This window comes from Teleopsis dalmanni, chromosome 1 (assembly GCF_002237135.1).
Source record: "Teleopsis dalmanni isolate 2A chromosome 1, ASM223713v2, whole genome shotgun sequence".
Lineage (NCBI taxonomy): Eukaryota > Metazoa > Arthropoda > Insecta > Diptera > Diopsidae > Teleopsis > Teleopsis dalmanni.
In genome coordinates this window covers 8,719,246-8,734,318 of record NC_051846.1, presented here as the reverse complement: position 1 = coordinate 8,734,318, position 15,073 = coordinate 8,719,246, and positions in this window count along the sequence as shown.

Here is a 15,073-nt window from a genome sequence, read left to right as displayed (position 1 = left end):
ATAGTTTTTACTTTGCCACAAATAGAAAAAGGTTTTACTATATGCCATTCAAACATTTATATATAAGTACAGCTTTAGTTAGTGGGTGTATTTTCACAAAGTGTAAAACATTTGTTTTCGCTTGTACATTTTGTCCCAGAGGTGTGTTTTCTGGCAATCATTACCTTTGTGTTCTCTTAGTTTACACTGTGAACTTGGTTTTTTTTTGCTGAGCTATGCTTGTATTTTTATATCACTCCCTTTTTTCCTTGAATTTACACTTTCTTTTTTAGCCACCATTTTTGCTATTTTTATAAAAATTTAAGAAAATTTTAAACTTTTTAACTTTGTTTTTGTTTTACCGGGTTGTTTTAGCGATTACGAACCGCAAATCGCAAAAAGACAGGTCCTTAATAAGGCAAATTTATACGTTATTATCGTTTGGTTTTATTGTACACACTTTTTGGACTTGCTTGAATCTTTTTATTTCTTCAATTTGTATTGTTGTTTAACCAATATAAAAAAATTCATCTTTTGGGATTGGGATATTTTGCGAAGTATTGTCGAAAGTTCTATGCACAAATTTTAAAATTTTACTAGCAGCATTCATATTAGCGTAAAAAAATTTTATGATTATTGTCTATGCCTCCAACTCTTGCTCAGTATAAATCTGCATAAAATCGTAGACCAAATTTGTGATATATAAAACAAAAACCTTTTAACTTAACAAATTCGTATTACCTACTTAATATCCCCAGGGAAGCATACCAAATAAACAGGCAGGCACACACTTATTCTACATTTAATTTTGGAAAGTTGTCCAAAAGTATGCAGCGTTTTTTTTCTCTTCAGCTTAAGCAATGCTACACCGTGTTCGCTAGTGTTCGCTCTCAAAAGGATAAGCGCTTTAGTTTCGTATAAAAATGACCAAATTGCAAATTGTGTACAGCCTTGCAAAATGTAAGGGCTGTTAGCTTAGTTTAAGCTGATTATCGTGTACAGCCAATTTGTAATAATAGGCTAATACTCATATTAGTGCGCAGTGTGTGTAGTATTAAAAGTACCTGCCTGCAATTGTAGCAAACACTTAAAACGAAACACTCAGTTGCCAATTAAGAGAAGAGAACTGTGCGTTTCATATACATTTCAGTAAATGAAGAGTTCATTTCTTTCAAGTATATGGGCCTTGTTAGCTAACATACTAATATACCGCAATATATATTTATAGCATATTAAACGTTCTTATATTAAATGATAAAAATCTTTTTGTGCTGTCTTTTTTGATATTTGTGTACATACATGGCTGAAACAGATATAAAAACATACGCTGAAATCGAGATATTTTAGTTGTTGTGACTGAGAAAAAAAAACACATTAAATTCTCATTTACACTGTCGACCAGATAAGCCATTTCTTTTTTAAATCTATATTTTATCCCGTAAAAAAATAGCAGAAATAAGGGTGGTTAATCCACGAGCTTTATTTGCGCTAACATGTTAACACAAATAACACCTGTCGGTATGCCACATTTACAGTTTTTGTGAAATTTTTTAAAAGCAAAATATGTCCATAAAAAAGTATACATAAGTAAAAAAAAAGACTGGTACTTTGCCTGGTTTTTATAATTGAAAATTAAAATAAAAAAATAATAAAGGAATAGAATTTTAAAGAAAAAAACAGCAATAACAAGCACTTAAATTCAGTAGTAAAGCGTTGCTAAAGAGTTGAAATAACGCTAAAATATTTCTGCAACACGGCAACACTTTTTCACAGTCAAGTTGGTAGCAGCACAGAGAACAGAGCACAGAGCACTCGACACTTGCCCAACTCCAGTTAAGCTGAGCTCAGCTTAATTTAAGTTCAGAAAATGTGTGCACACTGGAAATTTATGTCATTACAAGAGCCGAAAGGGCAACTAACTAAATGCACTCTCAGGACATTAAAATCAAAAACGAAAAGCGTAAATGTAGTACGTAGGTGTGTTCACAATCCTAAAACATAATAACTAACATAAGCCAAAATACAGTGTACGAGTATAGTAAGGTTCGTGAAGTTAAATTTCAAAAAACTTTTGTTTCAAACTAACTTCATTTCAAATTAAGTACAAATTTACTGCATCTGCTCTGGAAGGATATGGGAGTTAATATTTATTCAAAGCGTATTTCTGTAGATTACATACGCTTTTTTGCTAACACCTTGCATAGAAATGCGTTGGTTAATTAAAAATTTAACCAAAACAATTACACAAACACAGCAACTAAAATAACATTGATTCTGTTTTAACATTTACTAATTAAAAAGTTTTTCAATTAAACAAATTGTTTAGATTTCATTGCTGCGTTACTGCTATTTACAATATAGATACATTTGTTTATTACATGTATATGTATATTTATTTATATATTGATTATATATTTCAATACAGAGACTTTTTTATATATAAATTGACGTATATTAATGAATACAAATATATTGAATATATTGTTTTTCAAACTAAGTTCAATAAATAAATAGTTGGATTTAAAATAATAAAATGTTTAATAAATGTTATTCAGTTGAGTTTTATTGATAAAGTACATATCACTTAATACAAAATATGATTAAAATGTGCACAAATCAATAAAAACTTCAAGTTAAATATATCATATTCATTAGTTGAATTAAACAAAAGTATACTTTTTAACACTCTACTACACAATAAAATAGATAATAGAATGGAGTCACACAAAGTTAATACACCTAAGTAAAGGACCTGGTGGTACAATTAAAAAGAGTCTGAGCAGTGTTGCAAAGTAACACTATGCGGCTATATAGCTTTCTTTTACTATTATTTAATACCATTAATACTATATCATAGCCAAAATAACTTAGTAATGATTTCATTCTTTGAACGGCTGTACATTGAACAATGGATTGATTGGCTTTGCTTTTCCAGCTAAAACATGAAAAAAGTACCAGATTTATTGTCTTGTCATATTAAGATATTTTTGTTGAAGATTTTTAGGTAGAAAACTTTCTACCTATTAATTATACATCAAAGAACAGATTTTTTTTTGTCTAAATTTTTGTCTAATGAAACAAAACACTGTGCTACTTTCAGATTTTGAAAATTTATCAGGATTCATTCCATAAGTCAGGAGCTCTAAAAAATGGTTTCTAACAATCATAACTGAAACTCTTGTAATATAGTTAATATATTAATCCTAAGTTTTCAATTTTTTTTTTGTTTAAAAAATTACTAGAGTTAGTTTTAAAATAAATAAACGATACGAGGAGGACTGCCCTTTAAGGCCTGCGTCTAACAATAAAAACGCAATGAACAATGAAAAATATAGTTTTAAGTTTAACAGAAGAGTAAATATGACAGAAGTAACAGAAGTCGTAAAATTTCCATATCAACACTTGTGTCTTATATAGTATATATTGTGTCTTATATATAGTGCTTAACTTATACATACACCAACCACTCATAAAAACGCTTGAAGAGTTTAAAAGATAATATCTCTAATAAAATGATTGTATAATTTTTCTCATATCAATATGTGGATTTCTCTCAAATGTTATTAAATTTTCATAATAGTCAATGTTGATAAATAATTTTATTTTTATTTTTATAAGGAGGTCTTTCGAACAGTAGTAACTTACAAGAACAAAAATTCAATTTGTATGATTTTAATTAATTAAATTTTTGGCTGACCATGTAGCTGTTTCGAGTATAGCAGTTTTATTTTTAATTTTATTTTTAATTTTAATTCAAAGTAATCAATAAAATCATTAACATTAAATTTGAAATGAAAAATAATTTGTATTTTAATTTTATTTTTACATATTTATTATAATTTTTTTTTTTTATATTTTAATGCGACAAAACAAATCAACTCGAAAGTCTTTACCGAAATTTAAACGTAATCCCTCACTTAAATTTTTAACGCTTGAATCATTAGTGGAATTAGATTTATTTAATATATTAACATAATTAATAAAAACCACTATTCACTAATTACTTTTAATTTTGAGAAGTAAAAAATATTTAATAAAAAATATTAATTTCAACAACATCACAAAAGCGTTAATGTAAAAAGCAAAGTTTAAATTAAAAAAATACCACGCATAATTGTTATTAAAATATTTATAATATTTGGTTAAAAAATTTAACTTATTTAATTAAAAAAATATAATTAAAATAAAATTTACATAAAAATTTTGGTTAAATAGCAAATTTATGTGCCCACCAATTGTTAGTGACTATTCGGTTAAATAGTATATTAAAATAAAAATAATTGCGGTTTAATGCCATCAACGGCAAATACACAATCCGTAAAATCTCTTTAATTCGTAATTTGTTATATTTTTATGCTAATAATGGCGGTAAAAATAAAACCACAAACCAATAAAATAATTGCAACGAATTAATGGTTTCACGAATTCTGGTAAGAGCTTATTTAGCCAAATACTCCCTGACAGCAATTACGTTCAACAAAAAAAAAAACAAAAAAAAAAAAATAAATAAATAAAAATTATGTATGAAAATATTAGCACTCTAATTTAATAGAAGTGAGTGCATTAGTTTATATAATTAACTTAAGCACTTATATTACTGCAAGCAGATCTAAACTCTGTCATATACTCAGCCACACATATGGATCCACATACGGATCCACATACTGCAGAATAGATACTCGTTTCAAGCGCAATAAGCAATTGGTTAACACACACTTGAACAGAACGAAGTACATAAACTACTCGTATTTTGTTGGGAGCCAGACAGGCACAGGACAATAAAACAGAGTTTGTTTGTATTAGCGATGGCTTATGTTGGGCTTTGGATGTGTTTTTAGAGCTGCCATAATAATGTATAAAATGACCAAATCCTTATGGCACTATTTGCTTTACTCATATGTGTTCATATGTGCTCATATGTGCTGATATGTGCTGATATGTGTCCATACAGTTACGTGCATCCGCAGTTGGAATCCCATAAAGTTGTTTCAAATGATGAAGTTAAATTCTACACGCACCCAAACGAAAATTAAACAACATTTTCCGAAACGTGATTAAACTGCATAATTGCGTTTTAACACAAATGAAGGAAGGAATCATAAAAAACGGCAGTAAAGCTCCATGTTTGTTTGTTTTATAAAAACATTTTTGTTACCATTTTTACTATATTTTGACCATTTCGACCATATGAGTTCGTATTTATTTTGGTTTTTATTTTATTTGCAATTTGTGTTATTTTTTATATTGAAATATTAGCTGACTTGACATTTGTCCAAATAAATTTCATTTAATACACAAAACATAGTAATTTCTTATCTCTGCCTTGATTACTCTCTGCTCAAGTAAGGAAATAGCATATTAAATGTTGAATTTAACATTTACCATTTAACCGCTGTGATATGCGGCCTTTAATTTAAACAGAAACTACTCATGTTAATAACATTTTTTTACTTAAATATGCGCTGTAATAAAATAATAAAAAATTGCCTTTATTGGTTGTAATTTTAGTGTCATTGCCTTAATGCGGCCATAACAATTACATTAGCATTACATTTTGTTGTTATTGCAGTAATGAATTCCCTGTTTTAATGTAGGATAATTTTAGTAATAAAATGTTTAGGAGCCAAGACATTGGGCTGCATGCTGGAATATACTTATTCCACTTACTTCATGTACATAGTAAAGTAATTAAATGTATTAGATAGCAAAGCTTCATTTAGTTGACAAATGTTTTGTAGGCTCCTCAGTTTTAATGAAAGTGTTGCAATTTAAATAAAGATTAACAAATTTATTTATTCATTTTTATTATTATTATATCTATTTAATTAACTATTCTATTATCTATTAGCGTGATTGGCGCAAACTTGGTGACGTAAATAAATATTTAAGAGGTTTTTGTCTTCTTTGCTTGATAAAACGCTAGTGAGTACTTAAAGAACTTTTATTCAATAGAAGTATAGTTTGAGGCACAGCATATCTCTCTGATGGAATATATATTGCATTTGTCTTAAGAGAGTGCAGTACTGAAGTAATGTGCGAACGAAATTATGTTAATAACATAATTAAAAGAAATGACTTAATTAATATAATTCTGGTGGGAATGATTTAAAATATGTTGAAGTAATCAAAAACCGACAAAAAATTACACCAAATTAGCTTAAACTCTTTAGTAATAACCCTCATAAATATTAGAGATCAATGAAGACAGTATTGGTTTGTCTATGTAGAGGCTGCTGCGAGCAGTAATTTAAACCAGATTTGATGACACTGCGTTTGTGTTTGTTTGATTACTGCATGGAATAAAAACAGATATTGAGCGGATCTTAACAGTTTATTTTATTAAAGTCAATCATTTTTGTATTTATCAGTGTTTGTTAAGATTTATCCTAAAATGATGTACTCCGCTGCTCGAAGCCTGGCTAGGCTTCGATATATTTGGAAAGAAATATCTCCATCAAATTTAAATGGACATATTTGGAAAGAAATATCTCCATCAAATATAAATGGACATAAATATATATAGTATCACTCGGTTTTTCCAGATGATTATACATATCATATTAGAAAAAGTGAACATACTCAGAGATGATCCTTTTTCGTCGAAAAAGTTACTAAAATGTGATTAAACCACTAGAAAATCTAAGGTGATATAGGTAAAGGGAAGTTAGTTAGTAAGATGTGGTGGAGGGAAAAAAGAGTCCTCCTTAATTAGCTAAGAAAGCCGTTTTGAAACCACAAATCCTCGTAATAGTGGGAAGTAAAGAGAAGGTTAAGCTGGAACCAGAAGCACTTATAAAGGCAAAAATCTGGCAAATGCTAATGATAGAGATATAGTCGAGTGTGTTGAAGAAGGGGGCTTCCAGAAACTTAAGCCTAGTTCTGACCAAACTAAAGTTGAGAAACTGTATCATAATGGCTGTGCTATTATTATATGTGATAAATATTCGAATATGGATTGGAGACATAAGTAAATCAGTAGAGTCGGAGTTACCTCATATGAAATTCTGAATAAGACAAGTAAGTTGAAATAAAAATTCATTTAATATTATATCAAAAGGAACATTTTAAGAAATGAAGGGATGTTAAAATCAACAAAAAAAATCTCATACACAAAACGGACAGTCCAATGGTCACATTAGAGGTAAGAGCTTAAGGGTAACGCAACAATATTTTATGTAAAGAACAATTCTTTAAAAGTTAGTTTGGAATAAATATCATTAAATCATGTACAAGTGACAATGAGTATATGATGATTTTAAATGGATCTGGTACATAAATAAGACGAGCAAAACAGTTTTTGGTATATAAATTAAAAATTACTCTCCTCACTACTTATGTACCATATGTACGAAATTTATGCATAATCATTACTCGTTTATTTCTACTTGTACATGATTTAGTGATATATCTTCGAAACCACTTTCTAAAGAATATTGTATATCAAGACAATGTATTTAATAAAAGTGTTTATAAATTAAATTAAAATTGATTAAATATTCTATATTATTTATGTATTTGTATCTAAATTTATAAATTATACATTTCATAACTAATTTCTACCTCAACTGTCGTTTTATAAACGCGCTTTAGGAGTAAATCCAAAGAATTTCGTAACAGGTAAAGAATTTTGTAAGCAGTGACCAATAACCACTGACCAATGATCGGTGACTATTTGTCACTTCTGTGTGAAAACTCTTTAATGATGAATATACACAATGGAATCAGTGACAAATAAATTATATTAAGTGGAAAAACTGAAACATGGAATGGAATTATTTCAGGAAACTGAATTAACTTATCGGAAGGACAACAGAAAGGAGATAAACACCAGGAATTTATAGAAAAAGTGAAGAGGAATTTTTTAACAATTTGAGTGGAAAATTTCATTGTTGCAACTGTTTTATTGTCACTTACCTGCATCGAGCGACGACTGGAGCCGCTATTTGAACGTGATAGCATTGGTGGTCGCCGTTTTGTGGCGCCTCGTCCGGCTAATAAATTATTCAGCAAAGATGGCGAACGTGCACAGATGAATGCATGGAACGAGGAAACCGTAAAGACGCCCAATTTGTTAAGTGTGTTCTTAGTTGGGCGAGAGACGTGTGTGAGTAAAGACTGCAAAGGAAGAGCATATTCAAAAAATTATTTAAATTAAATTAATTTTAAAAATGTTTTGTTTGTTTATACAAATAATACAGAACAGAGAGAGAAATCTACTTTCAAATCTCTTTAATAAATGCAAATTAATATATAATATTTTTAATTTAAATTTAATACTTAAAGTATTAATTAAATACTATTAAACTGCAATGAAGTTCAAAAATTAACTGCCAACTAAAAAGTTGAACTTCTTTTCTGCAGATATTAATAAATAAGTATGACAATACGCTTCAGTTAACTGACAGTTACAACAAGTAAGGATTTTTGATACAAACTCGTGAAGTCGTCTGTAGGAATAAAAAAAAATTAAAGTGATGTAAAATGAAGTAGCGGCAAATAAACAAGCCCCATTACATATTAAACTCATATTACCACAAGAAAAATAACCTGGGGGAAGTAGTTATATGCGTGCACACGTCGTCTGCGCCACGTTTGCGGCGGGTATGTCTTATTTAAATGGCGTTACGCTGTCTGTCATATTTCTCGTCGCTCAGTGCTACACTTCACTTTATTTGTTTACTTATTTGCCTGTTTGTTTATCACTTTATTGCTTTACTTAGTTTGCATGTCGTTATTTGTGTTTATATCAATATTTGTTTATGTATCCTTATTAATAATAAATCATTCTACATTCATAAATGTCACAACATCACGTTGCACGGTTAGTGCAGGTAACTGCTCATTCTATTCCACCTTCACTCATCAGAGTTTCAAAGAACGCTAAACGATATCCTTGGGAATTAACCGTTTTTCAAGCTAAAAAATACTATTCACTAAAGCATCTGCTGAAGATGCAAGTACTTTCATATTTGAGCTCAGGTGCTGCTTGCATACACGTTCACATACTCTTGCAGCTCTTAATGTCGGGTACGTTGACTAAATAAGAATTTCAACATCATTAAGCTTCATAAAAATTTTTATCTTTATCATTTTCTTCGCATTGAAAAACTTTCCTTTGTGCAAAATTTATACAAAAGAAATTACTGTGAAGTGCTCATATTCGTGTAAGTAAGGAAGATAAATTTACGCTTGTTGTGAGCCGCACACAAAGGGTTCCTAACAATCTGCCGGCCTATTGACTTTGAAGTTCCTTTTTTTGACTTTGTAGTCTTTGTGAGTCGAAAGCAAGTATAATTACTCAACTCAACTCAACTCTACTCAACTGTTGATGCAATTCAAAATCCAACCTTTACTGCTTTTCCTTGTCGGGACAAGTGAGCCATAGGTTTTTGTAAGATATTAGTACTAAAATTAGGGAAAAGGTATGCCTTATAAGCACAATTAGAAGTTATTATATTAAAAAAGATAATTAATTGATTTTATCTAATTTTGAAGCATTCTGTTGGGAAGATAATTTTAACAGGACTTCATAAAGGACTTATACATTTTTTTTTGTAAAATTAAATATTAGTTAGGGTAGATAGAATTTTTATATTTCTGCTTAATGAATTGTTTAATAGGATTACATTTTAGCGTAAACTTATTGAAAAAAGATGAAAGTGTGAATATAGAGTGGGAATATACTAACAATATAGAAGAATTTTAAGAACGGGAGGAAGAGGAAGAGTTTGGTATTAAAATAAACACTTGTGTTACTTGTGACAATTCGTTTTCTTATTTGAAATCATTAAAATAAGACTAGAGAGAAGCTGACATACCTTTGTCATATGTATATCAGTATTTTCATATGCAACTCAATAAAAATGAAATTGTGAATAAATTAATGGTACATGATAGAGGGAAACTCTTTAGTAAAAAATATTCTCAAATAATAAGGTACTGATGCATGAAAAGTAAACAAGAAACCATTTTACAAACATTTTGATATAAATGAGGTATTCTGCAAAAATATTCCAAAAAAGAAATCAAATTTGAAGCAACATATATTCTTAACACGATTATATACTAGGACTTATTCGGTAAAAGGCCTATTTCCAATTGTACTATTTCAATTGGAGTCCCAACTATTCTCAATTCACTTTTATTCCCTAAAATAGTCCACCATTCTCACTCAACTATTACCCATCCACATCCTAGTCAATGTATTTGTCGTGTAATTTCTTCATATTATCTGCTTTTCAGATCTCCATGTGCTGTAAAAATAGTATTTATTCGGTGTTAAATGAATTTGCACTTATATTATACTTTTAAAAGCCGTTACTGTTTTTTTCAGACACCAAATAAAAGTAAATTTAATTCATTAAAAATTGAGATATTACTTAATCCATACGAATGGAACCTTCCTGAGATATTGACGATTTTTTGAGAGAAAGCTTTTTGCTGATAGACTTTTTTCTGATACTCTTTTCTGATATATATTATTTTTTCTGATATTATGATTACGTTAAAAATGAGTGAGATCTGTCAATATACATTCTTTGAATTTCTTAAACTCTTAAGAGTTTGTTGGAAATACGCATAAGACATTTCAACAAACATAGATCCCTATAGAGCACAAGGGACCTACTATATATGGAAGTTAGTATTCGTTAAAAGAGTTAGAGAAATACTTGATATATATGGTATTCTAAGTCACAGTTAAAATTTTTCGAATTCAACTTAATACATATGTACTAACGTGTGGGATAACGTAATGACGACTAATTATTTAAATGATTTCACTTTTGACTTCTTATCGTTTACTAGAATTAACATTCTAAAATAACAATGACTAATATGGACCTATCATCACGACGAAAAAGGAAACACTCTATTGTGACCTTCTACGAAACTAAGGAATTTGTAAACACAATATACTATCTTTTTCATTCATTAAATCGGGAAAGTTTATAAAAATACTATTGTCACCTAAGAAGAACTAACTTCTATTAACAAAAAATCACTCATAAGGTTAGCACAATTAATTCGATATTATATTAAGATCCAATCAATTTGAATAAAAATTATTTACCTTTGGATTTGGTAGTTCACCGCTTTGTAGGGATGCCATATAGCAACGTAAGCGGAATTGTTCGCAATGTAAACGTTCCAAATTCTCTTCCCATTGTAGAATTTGTGTCTGTATTTGATGACGTGTTTCCTGATCTGTAACCACAGATTGCTGCAACTCAGCCATATGCTTCAATTTATGATCCTGTAATTAAAAAACGAAATTTATAAATTAATTGTTTATATAAAATATAAAAAATCTTTACTCTTTAAGTTTTCTTTATTAATTATATATAAAAATAATTTTTAATACATTACAATATCCTAACCTTTGATTTATAACTTTTCTATGTTTCATTTATTATATTTTTATAAACAAAATAAAAATTTTTAAGTTAATACATTTCTATATATACCTATACCTAAATTACAATTACAAGATATTTTGCAGGCACGGCACCAATGACTATCCTCAATACAATCAGGACTCTTTCAAGGTGTGACCTACTACAACGAGGGATTGATAGTTATAGATGTGATTTAATGAAAGGTAAGAGATATACCTTTGCCTTTCATTAGAGAGTATTGCAACTAAGGGTTTTGTTGTATTATTCTCTGTTACTATTGTGTGACTCTTCAAAAATTCTTATCTAGTTTTGTTGTCTTCAATAACTGAAGAATGAGGACAGAGGCTGCCTAGTAGAAAAGTTCATTGTCTTAAAGTCACATTGCTTCTAATTTGTTCGTGCCTTGTTTTTTTTGTTGCCTTAAAACTCCACTTAATAGGTCTCTGTCTACATAGTGGTAATGTTCATACCCTATCATTGCAGGGGATGGTTACATTTATGTAGCTTTGGTTTTGCTATTGACGGAGAAGGTCTAATGGATGGGAATAGTTTAGGTTGATAGTTAAATTATTTGTTTATTGACAATTAACTGAAACTGATGAATATTATACAAATTCGAAGTAGCTATAGTTTGTATAAATTTTAATTAGATATAATTTATAAGTACGTTATAAATTTGTTAATAAATATATAAAAATATATAAACTGAGTAGATCATATATTACAAATCACTAGTTTTGATGACATTTGTTGTTGTTGTTGTTGTTGTGATTTGAGTTAGTGCTATTGCGCATTTTTACTCTATTGTGACTGGGGGGCTTATTCCTGCCCCACACCAAACTTTAACTATACTAGAATCATTATCATTTATTTATTTTCTAACTGATGACGGACCATAAATCAGCATATCTTCCTGTACGTCCTGAGGTGGACTTAAGGGTTGTTAGAGCGAGGTTGGGCAACGTATCAACTTTTTTAAATAGTTTTAGGGCTCTGTCCTTGATATACTTTTTCACTCAGTCGATTCTTAGATCGCTTTGAAGAAGATAAGAAATTCTGATAGAATTTGATACGAAAACCTTTGCAATTGATCAAAGAATCCTTAAATCTATGTAGAGTGTAACTGCGTTACCAGAATATTCACTAATAAAACATAATGAATTAGTCAAAAGCAGTTAATTAAAATTACAGCAGCTTTTTTATAGGAAGCTTTAGGACTTTACGGTATATGCCTCCATACAACATACACTTCTGTTACGAATTATGCCGTGATTTAATGCACTGTTATTCCTTTCTTTCCAATAAAATTTATTTTAGTACTTCTTGATATTATATTAACAATATGTTCAAACATGTATAAAATGATCCTGAAATCTCTGCGGAGTATGGCTGCTTCCATAAAACATTAATTGATAAAATATTCTGCATTAGTCAAAACTAGTTGATTAAAGCTACAGTTGTTTATTTACAGAAAGCTTTAGCGCTTTAAGGTACATATTTTAAAATATATTTCTACCACCAATTGTGCAATATGTTAAAGCATTGTTATTTCTTTCTTTGCAAAACATTTTTTTCAAGAATTTCTTTATATTATGTTTATTATATATTTACACATATATAAACTTTTCATTTGTTTTTGTCAAAATAGTATTTTCTTATTTATTGTTTTATTCTATATAAATTGTTATGCATAAAATAAATAAATTTCGTACGCACTTCTTTTGCTGCTCCTCTACTCCTCTATTCCTCTGCATGTTTTCATTTTGCATACAAAATTTATGCAACTAAAAATATGCAACTGAAAGTATGCAACATTTTCTTTAACTTTATGTCCTTTTGAGCTGTTAAATGTGCATTCATACACAGTTTTTATTATGTTTAAATCTGTTAGCATGAATTTTATGCTAGTGTGTTAGTATGCAAATGTGAATAAATGTAAGTGCAAATTGTCAGGTGCTCATACAATTCATTTTTTGTTTTTTTTTTTTGCAATATTTTTTGTGTTATTTGCAGAGTACACACTTCTGTTGTAGGATATATATATTCGCATATATATGCGGAGGTACAAAAGTCAGATTTTTATTGTTTTTTTATTTGTATTTTTTGTGTAACACTTTATACAATTTCACCCTCGACACATAGCATTAGCATGTGCCAGTGTGTAATTATGTGTGCAACTAAATACAATGTAACTTTGCTCCATTATAGCATTTTCTTTGCTGTAAAATACAATGTTTGTCCTTATTCCCATAGTCTAGTAATTATTTGCATACCACCAGCACTGTGTGCTATATGCTCTATGCTCTATGCTATAAGTAATATGTGTTCTGTGTTATACGACTGTGCTAAATTACGACCCATTTACACTTATACGTATGTGGGTATATACACATATGCACATTTATGCTTTACTTTTTTTATGTTGGTCTTATTTGTCTTAAATCTTCATTAAATTGTGTTAGTATTTTAATCTAGCAGAAAAAGTTTTAAATAAGGCAGTTGATTGCTTTAACTTGTGGCTTCCCATACAAAATACTTGTACCTTGAAATTACTTTACATGATCAAATACGAGTAGACATAAAGGCGCACCAACCAGTAAGCAGAAATCTGCGTAGACACGCTATGATTATCTGTGCATATAATCATTAGGAAAAAGTCAAAGTTTAATCCAAGAACAGTTGAGCAGGCATGGGCCTTTTATGAATTTATTTAGCAGTACGTGACCAAAATGCAAACGTTTGATTTTTTTCGTTGCTATTAAGACTTGAAAACTGTCTGTACCGAGAAGTGAAGTGTAAGGATGTGTGTAAATGGAGTAAATCGGTGAGAAATATGTTGAATTTGACTTCATTTTGTTTTGTTTTTTGTTTTTGGTAAAATCCACACCACATTAAAAAAGGTTTTCAGGGTCATTTAAGTATTTTAACGGCAAGATTGAGTTTTTTCTGTTTTGAATTTTTAGGTTTTCACCTGAAATATGAATTTTATGACTGACACTAACGAGGATGTTTATATACACATTGGATCGTAATAGGAACATATGTTAGAGACATTAATTCAGTTTGTAAGATGTTTTTCCACAGTTTTTGTTACTTAAATCAAAACATTGTTTATGTTCCAGTTTAATATATTACAGTTTAATAAAATTCATTCATTTCACGGTCACAATTAAAACGCTTTTTGCTTTAAATGAACTACTGTTTCTGGATATGTATGTAAGCGCCAACACTAAACACTAGTCAGAAGCTACAACCCCGGCAAATGTCAGTAAGTGAAGAAGTGTCAATGTATTACGAGAAGAGTCAGAGTGGTCATGCAATAGTGTCTGCAGTCGTTTGAGTGATCCATTGTAACAATAACTCCATTCAATTATGATAAGGAGAATAACTCATGATTTGATGATGATTAATTTTGAAGTGATTTTAGAGAAATATCGTTTGAAGCTTAATATATCTTTCTGATGGTACATAGATTGCACTAACTTTAAGAGCGTGCCATTCTGAATTACTGTGGGCTTCCACAGAATTAAACATTTATAGCGCTCTTTTACTGTTGTACTTTTGAACACTCTGGACTCTCAAGTCTTTGCGTATACCTTTATTTCTGTTACACCATGGATTATTTTCTATTTTTGGTATCTTTGCAGTTTTTTAATGAAGTAAGTGATATAAAACTGTTCTCCAGCTACAACATAACG